Source organism: Pongo abelii, chromosome 7, assembly GCF_028885655.2.
Source record: "Pongo abelii isolate AG06213 chromosome 7, NHGRI_mPonAbe1-v2.0_pri, whole genome shotgun sequence".
NCBI lineage: Eukaryota > Metazoa > Chordata > Mammalia > Primates > Hominidae > Pongo > Pongo abelii.
The window spans coordinates 71,269,822-71,287,858 of record NC_071992.2 but is presented as its reverse complement, the minus strand read 5'-3'; the positions used below and the strand labels follow the sequence as shown (position 1 = coordinate 71,287,858).

The following is an 18,037-nucleotide window of genomic DNA, read 5'->3' as shown; positions in this document are numbered from 1 at the left end:
GCCACCCCCAAATTTAGAAAGGCAAAAAGCCCGGGAGGCATGGGATAGCTGATCCCAGTTGAGAGATGACAGCAGCCTTCCCTCTGGCCCCAGCACTGCCTTATCCGAGGCTCTTCCCTCCCTCTCCCTGCTTGTTCTCAGCCCTGTGCTTTGCTCAGGATGACAATGGTAAACTCCACAACGATTCTGTAAGCCCAACCAATGGTCCCTCTTTTGCTCTACAACTTCAGCTCTGACATTTTGCAAATTTCCTGTCCCCTGCTCCAGTTCCTCTTTCATTTTCTGTGCTCAGAACTCTCCCATCTCCTCTGTGCTACCAACAAAATAAAAACAACAAAACCATCCTCAAAAATCTGTCATTCTCTTGGACCAGCATTACCCTTAGTGTTTTGGACGATGAAAGCACAACTATTCGTTGCACCTCTTTTTGTTTTTATTTTATTTTTAATTGGCAAATAAAAGTTGTATGTATTTATGGTGGGGAAGTCAGGGAAAGGGGAGATGTTTGCCAAAGAGTGCAAAGTTTCAGTTAGATGGTAGGAATCAGTTCTGGTGGTTTATTGCAAAACATGGTGACTATAGTTAATGTACTATGTATTTCAAAACATCTAAAAGAAAAGATTTTAAGTGTTCTCACTACAAAGCAATGATAAATAGTTGAGACGCTGAACTTTTTAATACTTACATTCTTAAGTTTTTCAAGGCTTTTCTAATAAGTCTGGCATTCCTGCCCTTGGCAGTGTGAGATGGAAGATGATATCGCAAGGGTGGCCGAGAAGCAGCTGGGCTGAGCTGTTAAAAGCACAGAGACCAGGGCCAGACTCCTCAGCCTGAAATACTGCTTCCACCAAGTGCTAGCTGGGTAATTTCAGGTAAGTTACTAAGCCCTTCTCTGCTTTAGTTTCTGTTTTATATAAAATTGGATTAGATATAGGAAGATAAAATGAGTTAATACCTGCAAAGTGCTTAGAACAGTGTCTGGCACATAGCAAGTACTACACAGTGTTTGTCAAATACGCTTTTAAAAGAAGAAAAAAGAGAGAGAGAGCTTTGAACTGTTCCAGAACCAAAAGAAACTGAGTTATTAACTCCAGAGTTGGGGGTTGCTGAAGTGTTACTTTCTGTTATATGTGGAAGGGGGAAGTTACTCCCCTTGTGATGACATCAGGCTGTGAGGACGAAGAAAGGTAGCTGTGGTTGGACAGAGGGAGACAAGATTGGAGGAACAAAGCCCCAGCGGTCTCACAGAGACACAAGGCAGCCACAAAAGGAAAAAATGAGGAAGAGCAGCCAGAAACCAAACCAGAAATGAGAAAAGAAAGAAGGTGTCGATAGATCGCTTCTGCCGACGACTGGTTTCTAGGAAGAAGCCATGTGACTGATGCATCTTTTCAAATGGTTTATTTACATACTCATTCCCTTTTCATTTACAACTTGTGTAAAATTAAACTATTTTTTATTCATACTATGGGCAAGTGCAGCTTAACAATGGGTCATGCCAGCACTTATTAGTGCTAAGCTACCACAGGCACAGTAAGATGCATTTCAAACGCATAATCTCATTTAAATACAGCAATATTGCAACAGAAACATTGTGATCTGCATTTTGCCCATGAAACAGTGGAGACCCAGGAAGGTCATAACCTCTCTCAAAGTCACAGGGCTAGTCAGAGCACAGCTGAAATCCAAACTCAAAGCCACCTGCCTCCACAGTGCACTCGCAACTGCTCTGCGAGACTCTCCATCTTAACGTCTTATGTGGCAAATGCTGCGAAGTGGGAAGAGCTCTAGATTAGGAGGTAGGCGGGTCGCCCTTGGCTCCTGCTGGGCCATAAACCAGCTGCTCACTTTGTATTTGAATCAGAGCAAGACTGTGCCTGTCATATTCAAGATCGAATTTGTGCAACTCTGGTAAGGATGAGCAAGAGTTTCGACTTACTTTAATCATATTTTATTTAGTATCTGATTTTGCCAAGTAAGGAAAACTTTAACCTGGAGGCGAGTGGGTGTTAGTTACGAGAGGAAAATAAGGAATTGACTCAATCAGAAATGATAAAGTAGTTCAGTGGAGATCTATAGGAAACAAATTCTCATTTCCTCATGGCTACATAGAGAATACTGTTTCAAAGTCAATTAAGATGAAAATTAAACATGGGACTTCCCAGGAAACTGTCTCATGAATTACCAAAGGAGATGGAGCAGGAGGGCGGTGGGTCTGTGGCTGTTGTTGCCTGTGTGCACCGGAGCCCTCCGCTAGGGGGCAGCACCCCACCCTCCCTGCCCTAGGGGCAGTCCCGCGCAGTGTACGGAATTGACTTCAGTTCATAGGGGAGAAATTAGTATCCCCTTTGGCCCACACATAAAACCCTATTCTCCTATCTGGCTTTGATAAGTCATAAAGCTGGTATTTTGATCTCTAACTCTCAGGCTTCTATACGTCTCTTGATTGGCTCTGACCCCAGGAAAAAAAGAGAAGGCTGTTAACAGTAGCAACAAACACATGATATATGCTAAATTGTGCCCTTGAACTTGGCTTCTTGCAGCATGCATATTGATTTAAGTATATGTTAGGAAAACGAATTTTATTGGCTATTTTAAATCCAAAAGAGAATGTAAAATGTGTCAATTTTTCATTCCCTGAGTAATCCCAAGGAATATTCTGAAACCTTATAACATTTATACTGCTGTTCAACATTAGTAGCTCATCTCATCACTTGGTTCTAATGAAGGTCTAGGTCCCTGTGCTGATTTTTATTTCTGTGAATTTTAGAAGTTCCTGTGCCCTTTCTTTTTCCCAGTAATGTGTTGGTATTCTGCTGATGTCTAATTATCCTTTCAGCCTTCTTCTTTGAGGGGAGCAATGTTGCTGTAGTTTTTCTAACAGACCATTTAAATAATAATCTCTTTTAAAATTGACATTTTTATTACTCTCTTGATTTAAATGCAAGTATTTGAATATACTTTGAGAAGACATCATTGCAGATTCTGAGGGCTTGTGTGCCGGCCGGGGATGATCACAAACAGCAGAGTAAGGCCTCCCCATAAGACCTCAACCCTGCTTTGGGAATGGTTATGATGATAAACCATTCTGGGCATTCTCACTCTGCCTAATTATGAATTTATATTTATTTGACAGACACTGGTCCCAACTGCTCTCAAGTGTCCTTCCTACTAAGCACAAATTAGTTGAATGGGGCAACCTTATCAAGACCACATGCATAATGGGAAGTGGGAATGGGCCACTAAGTAGCATCTAGAAAAAGATTTATTGGGTTATGCTGTTTTTTAAAAAGAAATCAATCTATTTAATACCTGACAAAAATCTTCAAAAAGATCAAATAGGAAGCACAAATGCTACTGGCAAAAGTAGCAACCATAGAACCATAAACTATTTATGATCGTAAAGGTAGTAAGTAGCTACCAAAACAGACTTTCTAACTATTTCTGAGATTCTTTGATATGAATAGAATTTTGGTGAACTAAACTTTCTTATTAGTTAGACAGCGCTCCCTGCTATTTGTATACTTAGCATCACCAACTCAAGCCAGTTTTGCAAGATGTTTCTGTTTTAAGCAGAGAATACATAGTTCCTGTCCAGGAGAAACTAGATGGATCTTAAACAGAAAGTGGAGACATAGAAATATTGAATACAGAGCATTTTAAAGCAATATGCATATAAGCTCAATGTGTATACAATGATTGTAAGACATATATGTCTCCCTTACCAGAATTCATCAAATAAACATAGGCACAAAAGTAGTCTTGCAGAACTTATTCTCTTTTTATTTCCCTTCTTTCAATAACAATTTCTTCCTCATTACAGGTAACATTAGTTCAACGACATTTAATTCCTTAGATATATCAATAACACATTTTTTAAATGAGTATTCAATTATTAGACAAAAAGAAAAAAGGAGGGAAAAAATTAAAAGCCTAAGTGACTTTAAAGAATTTAATTCTTTCTTGAGTCTATTTGATTACATTCAATCATATAGTCCCTCTGCAGAAATAATTCTGAGGAAGTAATCCAGGCAATGTTTCCCAGCTGATTCAATTTAGTTAATAACTGGAGTTGTCAATCAATCAATCAAATACCAATTAATTCATAAGGCTGCTGGAAAGAAAGTTTAGGGAAAAATTTATATTCTACCCTAGGAAGTACATTTACATTATCAATGTTTGTATTAGTCTCATGCATGTTTCCTGTTGTTTTTTAATCTCCACCTTTGATTAATTTCTTATTTAAACTGCCTCCTAATCTCATCAGTTGCACAAATCAATATCCAGTGTTGACTAGTGTTTGATGAGCCCAACTTCGGGATAGCTACTGCTCTGCTGTGTTTCATGTCTTAAGAGAAACAAGATCTATTGCTCTTCAGAACTGCAACCAGACAGAATTCTTCACAGAGTACTCATTTGAAAACTCTATGTAGCACGATGAATAATGTTTTTAACAATGTTTTTATAACCATAAACCCAAATTTCATAATGTTGCTTCTTGTAGGGTCTGTCAATTCAAGCTTTACATTCCAAGTTCACTACAAGAAAAACACATGTACTAAAAGACAAAAACAAGGCAGTTCAGGCTCTCTGTAACTGACCAGGGGTAAGCAGGGGTAAGCTCTCAGGTACTTTGTATCTTTACATTCTCTCGTTTCATAAGTCTTACCATATATATTTCACATAAATTTTTGGAAAAGTGTTTCTCCTACTAGCAGAGTTAGCCACTTACTGACGCTCAGCTCCAAATTCACCCTTTTTGCTTGCTCTGTGAAAATGGTTCTGAGCCACTTAAGTATTTTCGCTTTGCTAACTGTTACGATGTTAAGCTTTGTCAGTAAAGGCCACTGTGAGATACTGCACAAGTGTTTTTGCTTCCTGCTCTAGGCAGGTTCCTGCAGGGCAAGCAGCTCCCCCATACTCCCAGGATCCTGCAGGGCAGGGCAGCCAGGGTTGCCTGGCACCCAGCAGCCGCCTCCTACAGTCTCTCTTGGGCACTGGGTGCAAAGGCTCAGTGCCTCCTGGGAAATACATTCCCACAAACAGCTTCCCTTGTCACCTTAGAAGGAATATCTCCAGTGAGTTCCAGAGGGTGGATTTCCAGCAAGTTCTGCCAGTGCCTCAGGGAATGGCAGCTCCTTCCAGCTGCTATGCCAATATTCCTCTAGTTCTTATTAGCCAAACTCTCCTTACTCCAGTCTTCTGTTACAGTTAATAATTCTTTATGTTCATCTTTCCGTGTTCAAATTTCTGGATGACTTCTCTCTCCTAACTGATACATAGAATAACCAATAATGAGTAATGCAAAAGTCATATCACACTAACACCACTTAAAATTAACCAAAGTTAACCAAAGGACAATCCTTACCTGTTATCCTTTTATTAATGTCACTATAATTTTATCTTAACACCAGGAAAAAAATTAAATGTTTGAAAATTTTAATTACATGTCAAATATTAGTGGTAAATACTTGTTAGTTGAGTAATATAAAAAGGTAAACACTTAAGAATTTTTATTTTGTCAGAAACTGCAGCATGAATTACACAAATATTAACTTATTTGGTTCTATTTTTTAAAAAAACTTCAAGATATTTTGTTGGTGCCCACTTTATAGGCAAGGTAACTGAACCTAGAAGTTAAGTAATATGCTTAAATTCATATAATCCATAAATGGTCAAGCCTAGATTCAAAGCCAGACTCTCTTGAGCTCCAGAGTTTTTTCTTAACACAACTCAAAGAATCATGGCAGCTTCTGCAGAAAGTCTGTGAGCCAGTCATTTTCCGCATCAACACAACAGCAGTTGTGCTCCAGGTCCAGAGTTGCTTTCTCTCCTCCTTTGTTAATTTAATCTCATTCCCTGAATATATAGGCAAATTAATAGGAACTCAAGTTTACAGCTATCTTGGACAACTCTAATCTCTTTTTTCGGGTGGGGGAGTTAGAGAAGTGGCAACTTATATTTAAAAACAATTCTTCACATTTTTCCTTTTCACATTTACATCTCTGTACCAACATACTGCCTAGTGATCCCTAGTTGATACTGAAAAACAGATTTTATATTTTATCCATACTTCCCTGTGGAAACAAACATTTCCTTTGATTACCTATAAATAAAACATTCCCCTTAGGAAAAAACTGAGGAATCATCTTTTGGGTTGCTAAAATGTTCATAGGCCTTCCCATCTCTTACTGAGAAGATAAGCATTGAAACCTGTTTTGTTTTAAAATGGAAAAATCCATAAAAATCAAAGACAAATATCCATAACTTGAAATTAAAATGAGAATTCTGTATTGCTGGGTTTGAATCTGACTTAGTTCTTGGTCATTATTAAATGTTTACTCACATGCCTCATAGCATTGTCACTGAAAACTCAATAGAGGACTCAAGGTAACATCACAATGTCCCCTCAGAATGAAGAAAGGGTAAAGAGTGCATATTTCCTATTACCTTTCTCTTTCCTAAGAGAACAATGAGAAAACTATAGGAACTAGAGGATGGTTCAAGGAATTAAAAATCTTTACACAGAAGGAAAAAAATAAACAAAAAAAACACCTACTTGGCAAGGCCATCTCATCAAAACAGTCTAATATGTATAAAAACATCAATCCATAAATAGCTCTTATTATTTTGAGATATGTCCCATCAATACCTAATTTATTGAGAGTTTTTAGCATGAAGGGTTGTTGAGTTTTGTCAAAGGCCTTTTCTGCATCTATTGAGTTAATCATGTGGTTTTTGTCTTTGGTTCTGCTTATATGCTGGATTACGTTTACTGATTTGCGTATATTGAACCAGACTTGCATCCCAGGGATGAAGCCCACTTGATCATGGTGGATAAGCTTTTTGATGTGCTGCTGGATTCAGCTTGCCAGTATTTTATTGAGGATTTTTGCATCAATGTTCATCAAGGATATTGATCTAAAATTTTCTTTTTTTGTTTTGTCTCTGCCAGGCTTTGGAATCAGGATGATGCTGGCCTCATAAAATGAGTTAGGGAGGATTCCCTCTTTTTCTATTGATTGGAATACTTTCAGAAGGAATGGTACCAGCTCCTCCTTGTAACTGTGGTAGAATTCAGCTGTGAATCCATCTGGTCCTGGACTTTTTTTGTTGGTAGGCTATAAATTATTGCCTCAATTTCAGAACCTGTTATTGGTCTATTCAGGGATTCAACTTCTTCCTGGTTTAGACTTGGGAGGGTGTATATGTCAATGAATTTATCCATTTCTTCTAGATTTTCTAGTTTATTTGTGTACAGGTGTTTATAGTATTCTCTGATGGTAGTTGTATTTCTGTGGGATCAGTGGTGATATCCCCTTTATCATGTTTTATTGCGTCTATTTGATTCTTCTCTCTTTTCTTCTTTATTAGTCTTGCTGGTGGTCTATCAATTTTGTTGATCTTTTCAAAAAACCAGCTCCTGGATTCATTGATTTTTTGAAGGATTTTTTTCTGTCTCTATCTCCTTCAGTTCTGCTCTGATGTTAGTTACTTCTTGCCTTCTGCTAACTTTTGAATGTGTTTGCTCTTGCTTCTCTAGTTCTTTCAATTGTGATGTTAGGGTGTCAAATTTAGATCTTTCCTGCTTTCTCTTGTGGGCATTTAGTGCTATAAATTTCCCTCTACACACTGCTTTGAATGTGTCCCAGAGATTCTGGTATGTTGTGTCTTTGTTCTCATTGGTTTCTAAGAACATCTTTATTTCTCCCTTCATTTCTTTATGTACCCAGTAGTCATTCAGGAGCAGGTTGTTCAGTTTCCATGTAGTTGAGCAGTTTTGAGTGAGTTTCTTAATCCTGAGTTCTAGTTTGATCGCACTGTGGTCTGAGAGACAGTTTGTTAAAATTTCTGTTCTTTTACATTTGCTGAGGAGTGCTTTACTTCCAACTATGTGGTCAATTTTGGAATAAGTGTGATGTGGTGCTGAGAAGAATGTATATTCTGTTGATTTGGGGTGGAGAGTTCTGTAGATGTCTATTAGGTCTGCTTGGTGCAGAGCTGAGTTCAATTCCTGGATATCCTTGTTAACTTTGTGTCTCATTGATCTGTCTAATGTTGATAGTGGGGTGTTAAAGTCTCCCATTATTATTGTGTGGGAGTCTAAGTCTCTTTGTAGGTCTCTAAGGACTTGCTTTATGAATCTGGGTGCTTCTGTATTGGGTGCAAATGTATTTAGGATAGTTAGCTCTTCTTGTTGAATTGATCCCTTTACCATTATGTAATGGCCTTCTTTGTCTCCTTTTATCTTTGTTGGTTTAAAGTCTGTTTTATCCGAGACTAGGATTGCAACCCCTGCCTTTTTTTGTTTTCTATTTGCTTGGTAGACCATCCTCCATCCCTTTATTTTGAGCCTATGTGTGTCTCTGCACGTGAGATGGGTCTCCTGAATACAGCACACTGATGGGTCTTGACTCTTTATCCAATTTGCCAATCTGTGTCTTTTAATTGGAGCATTTAGCCCAGTTACATTTAAGGTTAATATTGTTATGTGTGAATTTGATTGTGTCATTATGATGTTAGCTGGTTATTTTGCTCATTAGTTGATGCAGTTTCTTCCTACCCTTGATGGTCTTTACAATTTGGCATGTTTTTGCAGTGACTGGTACCGGTTGTTCCTTTCCATGTTTAGTGCTTCCTTCAGGAGCTCTTGCAGGGCAGGCCTGGTGGTGATAAAAATCTCTCAGCATTTGCTTGTCTGTAAAGGATTTTATTTCTCCTCCAATTACGAAACTTAGTTTGGCTGGATATGAAATTCTGGCTTGAAAATTCTTTTCTTTAAGAATGTTGAATATTGGCCCCCACTCTCTTCTGGCTTGTAGAGTTTCGGCTGAAAGATCAGCTGTTAGTCTGATGGGCTTCCCTTTGTGGGTAACCCGACCTTTCTCTCTGGCTGCCCTTAACATTTTTTCCTTCATTTCAACTTTGGTGAATCTGACAATTATGTGTCTTGGAGTTGCTCTTCTCAAGGAGTATCTTTGTGGCATTCTCTGTACTTCCTGAATTTGAATGTTGGCCTGCCTTGCTAGATTGGGGAAATTCTCCTGGATAATATCCTGCAGAGTGTTTTCCAACTTGGTTCCATTCTCCCCGTGACTTTCAGGTACAACAATCAGGCGTAGATTTGGTCTTTTCACATAGTCCCATATTTCTTGGAGGCTTTGGTCATTTCTTTTTACTCTTTTTTCTCTAAACTTCTCTTCTCACTTCATTTCATTCATTTGATCTTCAATCACTGATACATTTTCTTCCAGTTGATCAAATCGGCTAATGAAGCTTGTACATGCATTGTGTAGTTCTAGTGCCATGGTTTTCAGCTCCATCAGCTCATTTAAGGACTTCTCTACACTGGATATTCTAGTTAGCCACTTGTCTAATCTTTTTTAAAGGTTTTTAGCTTCTTTGCAATGGGTTCAAACTTCCTTCTTTAGCTCGGAGAAGTTTGATCATCTGAAGCCTTCTTCTCTCAACTCATCAAAGTCACTCTCCGTCCAGCTTTGTTCCGTTGTTGGTGAGGAGCTGCGTTCCTTTGGAGAGGGAGAGGCACTCTGATTTTTAGAATTTTCAGCTTTTCTGCTCTGTTTCTTCCCCATTTTTGTGGTTTTATCTACCTTTGGTCTTTGATGATGGTGACGTACAGATGGGGTTTTGGTGTGGATGTCCTTTCTGTTTGTTAGTTTTCCTTCTAACAGTCAGGACCCTCAGCTGCAGGTCTGTTGGAGTCTGCTGGAGGTCCACTCCAGACCCTGTTTGCCTAGGTATCAGCAGCAGAGGCTGCAGAACAGTGAATATTGCTGAACAGCAAATGTTGCTGCCTGATCTTTCCCCTGGAAGCTTCATCTCAGAGGCGTACCCGACCATGTGAGGTGTCAGTCTGCCCCTACTGGGGGGTGCCTCCCAGTTAGGCTACTTGGGGGTCAGGGACCCACTTGAGGAGGCAGTTTGTCTGTTCTCAGATCTCCAGCTGTGTGCTGGGAGAACCACTACTCTCTTCCAAACTGTCAGACAGGGACATTTAAGTCTGCAGAGGTTTCTGCTGCCTTTTGTTCAGCTATGCCCTGCCTGCAGAGGTGGAGTCTACAGAGGCAGGCAGGCCTCCTTGAGCTGTGGTGGGCTCCACCCAGTACGAGCTTCCTAGATGCTTTGTTTACCTACTCAAGCCTCAGCAATGGTGGGTGCTCCTCTCCCAGCCTCGCTGCTGCCTTGCAGTTTGATCTCAGACTGCTCTGCTACCAATGAGCAAGACTCTGTGGGTGTGGGACCCTCTGGGCCAGGAGTGGGATATAATCTCCTGGTGTGTTGTTTGCTAAGACCACTGGAAAAGCGCAGTATTAGGGTGGGAGTGACCTAATTTTCCAGGTGCCGTCTGTCACAGCTTCCCTTGGCTAGGAAAGGGAATTCTCTGAACGCTTGCACTTCCTGGATGAGGTGATGCCTTGCCCTGCTTTGGCTCATGCTCAGCGGGCTTCACCCACTGTCCTACACCCACTGTCCGACAAGCCCCAGTGAGATGAACCCGGTACCTCAGTTGGAAATGCAGAAATCACCCATCCTCTGCGTCACTCACGCTGGGATCTGTAGACTGGAGCTGTTCTGTATCGGCCATCTTGACAAACCTGACAAAAACAAGAAATGGGGAAAGGATTCCCTATTTAATAAATGGTGCTGGGTTGGGAAAACTGGCTAGCCATATGTAGAAAGCTGAAACTGGATCCCTTTCTTATGCCTTATACAAAAATTACTTGAAGATGGATCACAGACTTCAATGTTAGACCTAAAACCATAAAAATCCTAGAAGAAAACTTAGGCAATACCATTGAGGACATAGGCATGAGCAAGGACTTCATGTCTAAAACACCAAAAGCAATGGCAACAAAAGCCAAAATTGACAAATGGGATCTAATTAAACTCAAGAGCTTCTGCACAGCAAAAGAAACTACCATCAGACTGAACAGGCAACCTACAGAATGGGAGAAAATTTTTGCGATCTAGTCATCTGACAAAGGGCTAATATCCACAATCTACGATGAACTCAAACAAATTTACAAGAAAAAAACAAACAACCCCATCAAAAAGTGGCAAAGGATATGAACAGACACTTCTCAAAAGAACACATTTATGCAGCCAAAAAACACATGAAAAAATGCTCATCATCACTGGCCATCAGAGAAATGCAAATCAAAACCACAATGAGATACCATCTCACACCAGTTAGAATGGCGATCATTAAAAAGTCAGGAAACAACAGGTGCTGGAGAGGATGTGGAGAAATACAAACACTTTTACACTGTTGGTGGGACTGTAAACTAGTTCAACCATTGTGGAAGTTGGTGTGGCGATTCCTCAGGGATCTAGAACTAGAAATACCATTTGACCCAGCCATCCCATTACTGGGTATATACCCAAAGGACTATAAATCATGCTGCTATAAAGACACATGCACACGTATGTTTATTGCGGCATTATTCACAATAGCAAAGACTTGGAACCAACCCAAATGTCCAAGAATGATAGACTGGATTAAGAAAATGTGGCACATATACACCATGGAATACTATGCAGCCATAAAAAATGATGAGTTCACGTCCTTCGTAGGGACATGGATGAAATTGGAAATCATCATTCTCAGTAAACTATCGCAAGAACAAAAAACCAAACACCGCATATTCTCACTCATAGGTGGGAATTGAACAATGAGAACACATGGACACAGGAAGGGGAACATCACACTTTGGGGACTGTTGTGGGGTGGGGGGAGGGGGGAGGGATAGCATTGGGAGATATACCTAATGCTAGATGACGAGTTGGTGGGTGCAGCGCACCAGCATGGCACATGTATACATATGTAACTTACCTGCACATTGCGCACATGTACCATAAAACCTAAAGTATAATAATAATAATAATAATAATAAAAGAAAAAGAAAAAAAAAAATAAATAAAAATAAAAATAAAAATAAAAAAAAAAAAAAAAAAGAAAATGTGGCACATATACACCATGGAATACTATGCAGCCATAAAAAAGCATGAGTTCATGTCCTTTGTAGGGACATGGATGAAGCTGGAAACAATCATTCTCAGCAAACTATCGCAAGGACAAAAAACCAAACACCTCATCCTCATGTTCTCACTCATAGGTGGGAATTCAACAAAGAGAACACTTGGACACAGGAAGGGGAACATCACACACTGGGGACTGTCATGGGGTGGGGGGAGGGGAGAGGGAGAGCATTACGAGATATGCCTAATGTAAATGATGAGTTAATGGGTGCAGCACACCAACATGGCACATGTATACATATGTAACAAACCTGCATGTTGTGCACATGTACCCTAGAATTTAAAGTAAAATTTTAAAAAAAAAATCAATTCACTCAACATTCTCCCCAAGACAGTCATGAGGAGGCAGGAGCCTGCTGATTTCCTCTGCTCTCCTCCATGTAGCCTGTTCAATATCATTGAAACTTTTTCATTATTTTCGACTTGGAAATCACATTTTACTTTTTTCTTAGGAGAACGGCTGTAGATTCTAACACTCAAGCTTCAGAATGCTAAGCTAATGACTAGGCTAACTGAATTAGTGAACAAAATTGAGCCCAACTCCTGCCTCATCCTCACTCCTCTCTCAGCCTTAAATAATTCTTTTAAGCAAAGCCAATATAGAGAAACAAATAACCCCTTTCAAAAAACTGTTTTATATCTGCTGCTCACCTGCTTTTTAATGACTCAGAGCCGTCCAATTTGAATTGCAAACCATGGGAAACGTTGCCAGACTTTACTTGTAAAGCAGAACATATCTTATGTGCTCTCACATAATATAACAATAATTAGTCATTTAAAATTAACCAAGTGTTCTAGTTGTTTAAGAAGAATTTTATTCAATGACAATGTACATAATTTTAGAGACCGAACCACAGTGACTATGAAGTATAAAATAGCTTAATCCAAGCTTCTACTATGATGTAGACATTTTGAAATGCTTTTAAACCCTGGTATCTAAAGTCTATTCAGAAAATTATAGTCATATGCTTGAGTACTCACCGTGCCTTACAATTTTTGATTAAAAGTAGCTTGTCTCCATGAAATGGATTCCACATTATTGGTGACCTACATGACAAAAGAAAAAAAAATCAAGTTCAGAGGATAATTGAATGACGTGTAAGCTCAGCACTCCATGGTTTATTACTGAAGTCCAGTTCTGTGCACTTCAAAATTTAACTCTGTGACCTGACAGCTTAGGAGTAGAGCTGAAGTAACTTCAAAATCATTAATTCTTCATGTTTTACATTAGGAATTCATAAGATTTTTCCAACCTTCCTCTTATGTGAGTCTGTTTTGTTTTGTTTTTTAATGGAGAAAAACTCCCCAGATCTTCAAATACAATCAGCTCTCCACCAAGATGTTCTTTGTTTGTGCTGTGGTTTCTCATCTCCTTGGGGAAACCACAGCACCCCCCATTTGAGGAATACAGCTGATCAAGTTGGGAGGCCAACAGCTGTCTTTGAAAGAACTGTCTAGTGCTCTGATAAGTTTTATTTTTCAGTAAAATATTAGGTACCAATAATCCCCATTTTTAAAAGCTGTTCATAAGAGCAACAATCCATAGGGAGAAAACCCAAAAATTAATCCACGTGTCCAACCAGAACAGTCAGGTGTGCAGTTCCTGACTGTTCTGTCAGGCACTGACCTTACCTGACCGCTCCCCACACACTGCACAGTCTGGGAGCCATGCCCTGCCTCTGAGGCTTCACAGGGAGCGCAGCGTCACCAAACTACTTCTGTGTCCTCAAATCCAGGAAGGGGCACCATATTTTCAAAGGAATGTTATCCAACAACTAGTTGTTTAACATATTTCCATTTTCAGTGTCAAAAGCCTGGCCTGCCTTCTTCACTTTAATCCCAGGGCCTAGCAGAGTGTCTGGCACATAACAGAATGCAGAGGTTCAGGAGTCATGGACAGCTTCAGCCCCAATATAGGTGAGATCTTGCGGAGGCCACCTAACTTCTCTAAGCCTCAGAGGACTGTTTTGAGGAGTAATGAGATCATGTACAATGTTTGGCACTTAGTGACTATAACTATGTTTGCCCTTATCAATAACACCTTAATGGAGCAGAGGATGCAGGCAAGATGGGGTGCCCCATACACCAAGCTGAGGAGCTTGAACCTGGTCTCCCAGCTGTGACCCACCACTCTAGTCTGCCTAAGACAGAGCGGCCTCCCTGGATGTGGGATTTCAGTGCCATAAGCGGACCAGCCCTAAACAAACCAGGTTGGTAGGTCACCCTCTCTCCAGATAACAGTAAGATGGAAGAAATGTGTAGAATGGGGTCGAACTGTATGAAACTGCTAAAATTTGACCATTTTTAATCTACCAAAATGGCAAAATTGTATGCGTTAACCAAATGATTGCCAACTTCAAAAATAGTGGCTCCAGCTGGGTGCAGTGGCTTACGCCTGTAAGCACTTCGGGAGGCCAAGGAGGGTGGATCATGAGGTCAGGAGTTTGAGACCAGCCTGGCCAACACGGTGAAACTCTGTCTCTACTAAAAATACAAAAATTAGTTGGGCATGGTGGCACGCACCTATAATCCCAGCTACTTGGGAAGCTGAAGCAGGAGAACTGCTTGAACCCGGGAGAAGGAGGTTGCAGTGAGCCGAGATTGAGCCACTGCACTCCAGCCTGGGCAACAGAGCAAAACTCCGTCTGGAAACAAACAAAAAAAAAAACAAAAATAGAAAATCCGTGCACTGACTCCCAGAGTGCTGATTCCTCCTCCATAACACACCAGCAGTAACCATTCATTCTTTGTGCACTGCTGGTGCTGACATCTGAATTCTCTGGAAGAATTTGAAGATGTACATTCTTGGTGGGGTGGCCCAGTTAATGGGGGAAAATAGTAAGAGCTATTTAAAGCATCCTCTTGTCCAGACCCTGCAGGCCTCAAATATGTTTTTTTGGAAGGAAAGATCTGTCTTTGAAATTCCTAGCTAAACAAAAGCTAAAGTAGGATTTTCTGAAGGAGCAAGTGTTTAATAAGTGAGATGGGCAAACTCAGCCAGCTCCAGCAGGTAGTGTCAAAGGATCATTAGTTGAGGTCACGTTCATAGAGCCTGCCAGGTGATTTTGATGCTCAACTCACATTGAATTTGGAGGCACTAACACTTCCCCTTCTAGGTTGTCTTTTGAAATACGGTGCCTTGCCCACATGGACTTGGAAGCCCTGGACTGTCTACACCACACACATTCATCAGACCAATGTCAATCAGTTTTAAGTTACAAGGAATCTGGCAGAAAAAAATAAAAAAAAAGAAACACCACCACCTTTGTGAATCTCTTACAGCAAAATTAAAAAACACAAGTTCAGCAACTGAACTTGAATTTTCAACTTGTTTTGACGTAATGTAAACAGCCAGAGCTTGCGGCATTCACTTTTTTTGAAATTTAGTTCTTGGCCTCCTTTGAGTAGAAGGCATTACAGTTGATGTTCAACTGTAAAATGGATTTATGGTTTCCACAAATCACTCCCTGGGGCCTTTAAGCAACAGAAGCCCTGTGAGGCCATGAGGAACTGTGGCTCAGGCAATGGTTTGATGTGATTCAGACTTCCAGTGGTCTCTGAGGTACCTGGGGCATAAGAACAGGAGCCGGTGAGCGTCAGGGATTTGTGAGGCCTGGCCCTGTCTTCAGCTGATAAGCAGAAGACTCTTCATGGGTGTCCAGCCAACCCATCAGTTTTCATCACCAGTTATTAAAAAACCAGTGACAAGGCCGGGTGCGCTGGCTCATGCCTGTAATCCCAGCACTTTGGGAGGCTGAGGCAGGCAAATCACGAGGTCAGGAGATCGAGACCAGCCTGGCCAACATGGTGAAACCCCATCTCTACTAAAAATACAAAAAAAATTAGCTGGGCATGGTGGTGCACCCCTATAGTCCCAACTACTCTTGAAGCTGAGGCAGGAGAATCGCTTGAACCAGGAAAGCAGAGGTTGCAGTGAGCTGAGATCATCCCACTGCACTCTAGCCTGGCAACGTAGCGAGACTCTGTCTCAAAAAAAAAAAATAAATTAAAAAATGAATAAATAACCAGGGACAGGGATCTTTCATGTACAAAGGCCAGATGGCTTATCTGCTGCAACTTCATGAAGGCAGCAGTGGTTTCCAATTCTCACAAATACAAAATCCTTCACTTTGAAGCCAACCCACAGCCATTTCCACCATTTCCTTTCCTTTCTGCAAATGTGTGTTTTCTTTGTCTGCTCGTCTGCTCCCTGGATGTGTCACCTTGGAAGGGTTATTTATCTCCTCTGATCCCAGTCATTTTCCTGATTTGAAAAATGCATCAGTGGACAGAAGAACGTGTGAAGACTGAATTAACTAATGCAGTGAATAAACTTACAGCAACGACTGGCACAAAGTGAGTTTCCAATGAGAGATGGCGATATTCTTCTTCTTCTATTCATGACTCTCTTTCGAGTTCAGTAATTCTAAACTGTTTTAAAATATAAGCTTTTTTATCATTTAGGTCTGGTGAGGCCAACAGATCAGGAGACAAGTGACACTGAAAAGACAGTTTATTACTCACAGATCCCAAGAGGATGGGGTGCACTACATGGGGGGCAGTGCATAGAGGGAAGCGTCAGGGTCAGTCTGGAGGTGGGTGGAGGAGCAAAGCACCAGCAAGAGCCTTTACTGTGGTTTCCATGGGGAACACAGCCAAGGCAGGATACGCATGCTTAGGACTGGCTGGTTTGAATCATTTCAAGGCTCTGAGGAATTAGGGGCTGTCCTTAGCTGTCTGGTCCCTGCCCTGGGGTGATTAGGGAAGGGAACACTGGCCCAGAGTGTGAAATCCCCATAGAGGAGGTGGTGGAAGTAGGCTGTGGATTGGTTGCTTTGCATATGAAAGGCAAGCTCCCAGAGGAGTTGTATGTAATCTCTGGGAATTAGCTACCCACTTCACACTTCACACCGTGAAAGTATGAAGAAAAGAAAAGGCATTGTGAATACGTAAACTCTCCTTCCATACCTCAGGAGACCTGCATATCTGAGTTCACACTAGGCTTCTCCTCAACCACCTTCACCTGAATCCTCAAAGCCATTATGTAGGACCTCTTGCAAATATACGGCCTCCCAGAGAGTAGAGGCCAGCTCAGGGCAAAAAGAAATGCTCAGAAAAGTCTTTTGCTTTCTTCTTCTTTCTGAAATCCTGAGGCATCCATCCTGCCATGGTTCACACCAGCACTGCAGCCCATGCTCATGGAGGTGAAGTGAGAGACTGGCCTGCAAGAGTGACACATACAGAGAAGCGGAGGTAAGGCAGGCCCAGCATTCATTTTTCAAGATATATTATTTCAAGATATTTCCCTTTATTGAGATGTGGTAGTGATAGTTAATGATGGCTCCTCTCTCTGCTCAGAGTTCAGAAAGAATCCAGAAAGAGATGAAAACATCAGGTTTGTTGTGAGTGAAGCAGAACTGGAAACATTTTGCATCTGGGGACAAAATAGAGCATTTACATCCTCCCTCCAATTGTACTTTCCTGCCAGCTGACAGACAGACCACTGCAGACCTCTGCATAGGGAAGAAGGAAGTGTATGACCTCTGGATAGGCTGTTCTGGAAAAGAGACCACGCCAGTGATAGGAGCCATCCGGTTCCAGCTCCTTCCCCCAGTTTCACATCCTACCCTGTGCTCCCCTCCATTGGGGATGATGAGTGCGGGGAAAGGAAAGGAGGGAAGCCAATTTTCTCTAAAACCTCAGAAAGGGAGGGACTTCTTTATTAGTATGGGCCAACCTGGGATGATGGGGAGAGGAGAGAACAATGTTTCCTACAAATACATGAGTACTTACTGAGGGTAGGGCTTTGTGCTGGGTCCTGTGGCTGCAGAGATCAATTAGGCAACTCTCCTTTCCTAACACTCATGGGCCAGCAGGGGAAAGAAAGGAGCCTATGAAACAAGTCACTCTTGGCCACTGCAGTTCACATTTGCAATGTATTAAAGGCGACAATGCTGTGGATATTCCAGATTTGTCT

At 41.1% G+C, this 18,037-nt stretch overlaps 1 long non-coding RNA gene across 1 annotated transcript in view; it reads right to left on the bottom strand.

Annotated features, from left to right (window-relative positions):
* Positions 1-3,803: 3,803 nt before the first annotated feature.
* Positions 3,804-18,037, bottom strand: part of LOC129061008 (uncharacterized) — a 109,884-nt gene continuing 95,650 nt past the window's right edge. Inside the window, exons 6-9 of the long non-coding RNA XR_010141114.1 lie at positions 16,399-17,282; positions 13,042-13,107; positions 10,568-10,616; positions 3,804-9,527 (exon numbers count right to left, since the gene is read on the bottom strand). This is a non-coding gene — a long non-coding RNA (uncharacterized LOC129061008). The remainder of the gene's footprint in view (positions 9,528-10,567; positions 10,617-13,041; positions 13,108-16,398; positions 17,283-18,037) is intronic.